Genomic DNA, 7,102 nt, shown 5'->3' with positions numbered 1-7,102 from the left:
GGATCCATGACTTCAGATTCCACTTTAGAAAGCAAAGGCATGGATGGGGCGCCTGGGTGGCTCAGTCGGTTAAGCGGCCGACTTCAGCTCAGGTCACGATCTCGAGGTCCGTGAGTTCGAGCCCCGCGTCGGGCTCTGGGCTGATGGCTCAGAGCCTGGAGCCTGTTTCCGATTCTGTGTCTCCCTCTCTCTCTGCCCCTCCCCCGTTCATGCTCTGTCTCTCTCTGTCCCAAAAATAAATAAAAAACGTTAAAAAAAAAAAAAAAAAAAAAAAGAAAGCAAAGGCATGGAGGATGACAAGATGGAGAAACAGGAAATTGGCCTCAACCTAAGTATTCAAACCATAATCCTAAAATATATCTTAGTTATCTTCTTGTTCCTCACTGCCCCCTACACATCACGTCGGCTACAAAGACCTTCCAAGGCTGCCTCCATAGCACCTGTTTTCCATCCCGGCCTCTGCTATTCCCATTCAACCATCATCTTTTCTTGCCCATTGTTATTGGCTGACTGTGTCCCCTCAAATTCATATAGTCAAGTCTTAATCCCCAGTATCTCAGAACATGACCACATTTGGAAATAGAGTCTAAATTTTTTTTAAAATTTTTTTTCAACGTTTTTATTTATTTTGGGACAGAGAGAGACAGAGCATGAACGGGGGAGGGGCAGAGAGAGAGGGAGACAGAATCGGGAACAGGCTCCAGGCTCTGAGCCATCAGCCCAGAGCCCGACGCGGGGCTCGAACTCACGGACCGCGAGATCGTGACCTGGCTGAAGTCGGACGCTTAACCGACTGCGCCACCCAGGCGCCCCGAGTCTAAATTTAAAGAAGCAATTAAATAAAGATGAAATCATTAGGCTGAACCCTAATCCAATATGACTGGCATTCTTATAAGAAGAGGAGGTGAGGACACAGAAGAAAAACCACGTGAAGACACAGGGAGAAGATAGCCATCTACAGGTCAAGGAACAAGGCCTCAGAGGAAATCAACTCTGCTGACACCTTGACCATGGACTTTTTAGCTTCCAGAATTGTGAGAAAATAAATGTCTGTTGTTTAAGCCACTTAGCCTGTGATACTTTGTCATATTAATACAACATACATACACATACACATACTTTGAAGTATTAATACACATACTATAACGCTTATATCCCACTTGTGTTTTGGTCTCCCATCATCCCTTTGACTCCCTCCATTGTTTCCATATAGTTGCCAGTGGATCATTTCTGAAACCCAAATCTGAAATTTTTATTTTTCCTTTCAAACTCTTCAAAAGCTGTATGATGATTACACAGTTCTATACTTCCTTTGTGATCATCCCTGTTCACCTCAAACTCTCCCTTTCCATTCCCACCATGGACCTCACAAGCAACTTGTGTTCTTTGAAATTCATGTTTCTCACCCTTTTTTTTTCTCCCTCTCTCTCCTTTTTTTTAATGTTTATTTATTTACGTAGAGAGAGAGAGGGAGAGAGAAAGAGAACTCAAGCAGGCTCCATGCTATCAGGGCAGGGCCCGATACAGGGCTCAATCCCATGAACCCTTAGGTCATGACCTGAGCTGAAATCAAGACTCAGACACTCAGCCGAATGAGCCACCCAGGCACCCCCTCGCCCTTTTTAAAAATAGGCTTCCCCTTTTGCTGAGAAGCTTCTTGCCAAACAAACATGCTTTTCTGTAAGTAACACCTAAACAATACTTCTACCTGCCCTAAGCCATGTATATTCTTTCTTTCCTCACCACCAGAAGGGTCCTTTTATTTATTTACCTTAAATTTTTTTACAAATAAAATTTGCTTATATTTAAGGCATATAATGTGGTGATTTGATATATGAACACACAATCTAGTTAATTTAACACGCTTATCACCTCAAATAGTTATCTTTTTTCTAGATAAGAGCACTTAAGATCTACTATCTTAGCAAATTTCAAGTACACGATAAAGTTCTCTTAGCAAATTTCAAGTATAAAATAAAGTATTAATAATAACAGTCACCATGTTGTATGTTAGATCACCAGAATTTAATCATCTCATAACTGAAAGTTCATACCCTTTGACCAACGTCTCTCCATTTCAATGCCTACCTTCTCCTCCTCCAAACCCTGGCAAACGCCTTTCTGCTCTTTTCTGTGAGTTCAGCTAATTTAGATTCACCATATAAATGAGATCATAGAGGATTTGTTTTCTGTGTCTGGCTTGTTTCACTTAGCGTAACGTCCTCCAGGTTTATCCAAGTTTCCAAAATGGGAGGATTTCCTTCTTTCTAACACTGGATAATATTCCACTGTAAATGCGTGTACTTGTATATGTACATGTGATATTTAGATACCAAATTTTCTTTATCCATTCATCCACTGGCAAACATTTAGGTAGTTTCCGTATCTTGGCTATTGTGAATAATGCTGCAGTGATATCTCTTCAAGATACTGTTTTCATTTCCTTCAGCTATATACCCGGAAGTAGAATTGCTTCATTTTTAGATGAAGTAGATAGCCTCATTTTTAACTTTTTGGGGAGCTTCTGTACTGTTCTTCATGATGGTTGTATTGATTCACACTCCACCAGCAGTGTACCAGCAACCCCCTTTCTTTACGTCCTTGTAAACACTTGTTCTCTGTCTTGTCTTTGGTGGAATAGCCATCCTAACAGATTGAATGAATATTTCATTGTGGTTTTGATTTACATTTCCCTGATGATTAGTGATGTTGTATACCTCTTCATATAACTATGGACCATTGCATGTCTTCTTTGGGAAAATGTCAGCTCAGGTCCTTTGCCCATTATTTAAATGGATTATTTGGATTTTTTGCTACCGAGCTGTATGAGTTCTTTACATATTTTGGATATTAACTTTTTATCAGATGTATAGTTTTCAAATATTTTCTCTCCTTCTGGAGGTTGCCTCTGCATTCTGTTGTGCAGAGACATTTTAGTTTGATGTGGTCTACTTACTTTTACTTTTGTTGCCTGTGCTTTTGGAGTCAAACCCAAAAAATCAGGGTTGCCTGCGTGGCTCAGTCAGTTAAGTGTCTGAGTTCAGCTCAGGTCATGATCTCACCGTTCATGAGTTCGAGCCCTGCATCAGGCTCTGTGCTGACAGCTCAGAATCTGGAGCCTGCTTGGGATTTTCTGTCTTCCTCTCTCAAAAATAAATAAGCATTAAAAAAAATTTTTTTTTTAATCCACAAAATCATTTCCAATGTCATGAAGATTTTCCCTATGTTTTTTGATCGGAGCTTTATGGTTTTAGGTCTTCTGTTTAAGTCATTAATCAGTTTTGAGTTGATGTTTTTTGGTATGGTATAAGATAAGTGTCCAATTTTATTTTGATGCATGTAGATACCCAGTTTTCCAAGTAACATTATTGAAGAGACTAGCCTTTTCCCACTGTGTTTTCTTTGTGCCTTTTTCAAAGATTAGTTGGCCATACATAAATGGGTTTATTTCTGGGCTATTCTATAGGTCTAATGTGTCTGTTTTTATGCCAGTACCATACTGTTTTGATTACTATAGCCTTGTGGTATATTTGAAATCAGGAACTGTGACGCTTCCAGTTTTATTCTTTCTCAAGATGGATTGGGCTTATTGGAGATTTTTGTGGTTCCATATGAATTTTAGGATTACTTTCTCTATTTCTATGAAAAAAGCCATTGGAATATTAATAAGGATTACATTTAATCTGTAGATTGCTTTGGTAGTATGGGCACCTTACAATATTAATTCTTCCAATCCATGAACACAAGGTATTTATTTTCTATTTATTTGTGTCTTCTTCAATTTCTTTCATCAGTGTTTTATAGTTTTCAGTGTACAGGTCTTTTCACTTCTTTGGATAGATTTATTTATTTTTTTTTTATTTTTTTTTCAATATTTATTTTTGGACTTTGTTTCTTATCAAGTTTGGAAATAATAGTCTTTTAATTGGAGCATTTAGCTTATTTGCATTTAAGTTAATTAATTTATTTTGGTTTTTTCAGTCATTTTATTTTATTAAAAATTTTTTAATGTTTATTTACATTTGAGAGAGAGAGAGAGAGAGAGAGTGGAAGAGGAGCAGAGAGAGAGACACACACAGAATCTGAAACAGGCTCCAGGCTCTGAGCTGTCAACATAGAGCCCAGCATGGGGCTTGAACCCATGAACCGTGAGATCGTGACCCAAGCTGAAGTCAGATGCTCAACCGGTTGAACCACCCAGGGGCCCCATCAGTCATTTCAGAAATAGTGTTGTTTTTTTTTAATTTCTCCTTCTTGTTTTACATTCTTTTTTTTTTTTTTTTTACAGCATCATCAGTCTTTAATAACGTATAGGCAAAAGCTAAAAAATAGTTAATAATAATACAGAGGACACACACAGCTTATAAAAACAGTTGTGGATCTACAAATGTGGAGGGGTTCTTGGCACTTTCGCACAGACACAAAAATAAAGACTATTGTGACTAGCATCCCTAGAAAAGCAGCCTGCAGAGACACCCCAGTTGGGGGGGTGGGCCAGGGGAGGGGTAGCCCTCGTTCACCCAGATGCATTCTCCAAACAACCTTCTTTGGCCCCAAAACATATCTAAAAATATGGAACGCTTCACGAATTGGCGTGTCATCCTTGCACGGGGGCCACGCTAACCTTCTCTGTATCGTTCCAATTTTAGTATACGTGCTGCCGCAGCGAGCATTTGGTTTACATTCTTATATCCATCTTTTCTTGTATTCTTTTGGCCTAATAGAAATTTTATTATTTCTTTTTCCTTCTGTTAACTTGTTACTTACATGGTTTTTGTCTTTGGTTTACAATTCTTTGAGTGGCTACCCTAGAAATTATAGCACGCATCCTTTCCTTATTATAGTCTAATGTAAATTATTGCTTTTGCCAACATGCTAGGACCTTAGAACACTTTCACGCCAATAACCTCCATTGTACATTTTATATTACTATGGTTATGCATTTAACTCTGCAAATATTATTATAATTAGTGCTCATCCCAAAAGGTGCCCTTCTTATTGCCCATCACCCATGTAACCTACCCCACCCCCACCGCCTAGCAACCCTCAATTTGTTCTCTGTATTTAAGAGTCTCTTAAATACTCTTGCCTCCCTCTCTGTTTTTGTCCTATTTTTCCTTCCCTTCCCCTATGCTCATCTATTGAGTTTCTCAAATTCCACATGTGCGTGAAATCATAAGAGATCTGTATTTCTCTGACTTATTTTGCTCAGCACAATACCCTCTAGTTCCATTCACATTGTTGCAAATGGCAAGATTCCATTCTTTTTCATCGCCGAGCAGTATTCCATGGTATATGTATACCACATCTTCTTTATCCATTCATCAGATGATGGACATTTGGGCTCTTTCCATAATTTGGCCCCTTCAAATCAGCACTTTTGTATCCTTTGGATAAAATCCTAGTAGTGCAATTGCTGGGTCGTAGGGTAGTTCTATTTTTAATTTTTCGAGAAACCTCCATATTGTGTTCCAGAGCGGCTGCACCGGCTTGCCCTCCCACCAGCAGTGCAAAAGGGTTCCCCTTTCTCTGCATCCTCGCCAACATCTGTTGTTGCCTGAGTTGTTAACTTTGGCCATTCTGCCAGGTGTGAGGTGGTATTTCACTGTGGTTTGGATTTGTGTTTCCCTGATGAGGAGTGATGTTGAGCATTTTTCTCATGTGTCTGTTAGCCATCTGGATGTCTTCTTTGGAAAAGTATGAGTTACACTATTTTTATTAATAACTCATTTGGGGCCTCAATTTCCGAGTGATATTGAGATCCTCATGGTTTGTTACCTTTGTGTAGCCTGGCTTAACTGAAAAGGTGCAGGACAAAGCCTCTCTCTCCTGGACAGAATGTGTGACTAATTTGCATACACAAATCACGCCCTTAAAGTTTCAGGAAAAAAAAAATCACGCCCTTAAAGAATAGGGCCATTCGAATTGGAAGTCAGCATGGTGTGAATACCCTTGCAGAGAATTCTGGGCATAACCTAAGTCTCTCAGGTCTCTTTTTAAAATAATCATTTTAGGGGCGCCTGGGTGGCGCAGTCGGTTAAGCGTCCGACTTCAGCCAGGTCACGATCTCGCGGTCCGGGAGTTCGAGCCCCACGTCAGGCTCTGGGCTGATGGCTCGGAGCCTGGAGCCAGTTTCCGATTCTGTGTCTCCCTCTCTCTCTGCCCCTCCCCCGTTCATGCTCTGTCTCTCTCTGTCCCAAAAATAAATAAACGTTGAAAAAAAAAATTAAAAAATAAAATAAAATAAAATAAAATAATCATTTTAATTGAATCATAACGTGTCTACAGAAAAGTGCAAAAATCCTAAGTACGTAGTCTGATGAATTATCATAAAATGAACAAGCCCATGTAACCATTACCTCGGTCAAAAAATAAAACTTTACTAGCATTATGGAAGTTCATCTTATTTTCTTTCGCAAAAGTTATCGCTATCTTGATTTCTTTAAAAACCTTTTTTTTAATGTTTAATTTTGAGAGAGAGAGAGAGAGAGTGAGCAGGGGAGGGGCCGAGAGAGAGGGAGACACAGAATCAGAAGCAGGCTCCAGGCTCTGAGCTGTCAGCACAGGGCCCGACTTGGGGCTCGAACTCATGAACCGCGAGATCACGGCCTGAGCCAAAGTCAGCCGCTTAACCGACTGAGCCACCCAGGTGCCCTCACTATCTTGATATCTAATGCCATATTAATTTTTTCTTATTTTCAAACTCTGTATAAAAGGGAATTATTTCTTCACTCACCATTGTACTTTTGGGTTTAATTAGTGTTATTTTGTGGAGAAATAGTCTATTTTTTTTTTTAAATGTCTTGGTGTTTCTCAACGTTTATTTATTTTTGGGACAGAGAGAGACAGAGCATGAACAGGGGAGGGTCAGAGAGAGAGGGAGACACAGAATCGGAAACAGGTTCCAGGCTCTGAGCCATCAGCCCAGAGCCTGACGTGGGGCTCGAACTCACGGACCGTGAGATCGTGACCTGGCTGAAGTCGGATGCTTAACCGACTGCGCCACCCAGGCGCCCCAGAAATAGTCTATTTTCTTTGCAATATAGCATATTTATTCTCTTGTTGACATGCTTTAGAGTTAAGATAATGCTTCCATGAACAT

The 7,102-nt window shown here is 39.8% G+C and overlaps 1 non-coding gene across 1 annotated transcript; it reads right to left on the bottom strand.

The window, feature by feature from the left end:
* Positions 1-4,566: 4,566 nt before the first annotated feature.
* On the bottom strand, positions 4,567-4,673 carry LOC125163207 (U6 spliceosomal RNA). The gene has a single exon (XR_007151352.1). It is a non-coding gene; the product is annotated as a U6 spliceosomal RNA (small nuclear RNA).
* Between the last annotated feature and the right edge of the window lie 2,429 nt (positions 4,674-7,102).

The sequence above is a fragment of the Prionailurus viverrinus genome, chromosome A3 (genome assembly GCF_022837055.1).
Source record: "Prionailurus viverrinus isolate Anna chromosome A3, UM_Priviv_1.0, whole genome shotgun sequence".
Classification (NCBI taxonomy): domain Eukaryota; kingdom Metazoa; phylum Chordata; class Mammalia; order Carnivora; family Felidae; genus Prionailurus; species Prionailurus viverrinus.
This window is presented reverse-complemented; position numbering and strand designations above follow the sequence as displayed.